Here is a 382-nt window from a genome sequence, read left to right on the forward strand (position 1 = left end):
CGTGCATTTTGGTTGAAGATTTGCTTTTGATGCATAGCTCTGATGATTAGTACAAGATTGTATTTTGAATTTTTGGACCTTGTGTTTGGTCATAGTAGATTTYTTGTACTDGTGGACCCGAATGTATATGAATATGTATTTCTTTGGTATGAAATATGTATTACATGCAATGTGTGGGTTGGGGCGTTACAGTTTTTTTTTATAAAAGCAATACTTGTTATAAGTCAGAAGGGTTTAGGTTCTTTAAAAAATTCTTATTACCGGTTTGGCACCGGTATTAGTTGTTTATCCAAACACTCAAAAATGCTTATTACCGGTGCCACATTGGAACAAGTCAATAAGTTGTTTTTATAAACAATCTCAAACACCCCCTAAATTGGCT

Source organism: Cynara cardunculus (assembly GCF_001531365.2).
Source record: "Cynara cardunculus var. scolymus isolate 2C chromosome LG 5, CcrdV1, whole genome shotgun sequence".
NCBI classification, from domain to species: Eukaryota; Viridiplantae; Streptophyta; class Magnoliopsida; order Asterales; family Asteraceae; genus Cynara; species Cynara cardunculus.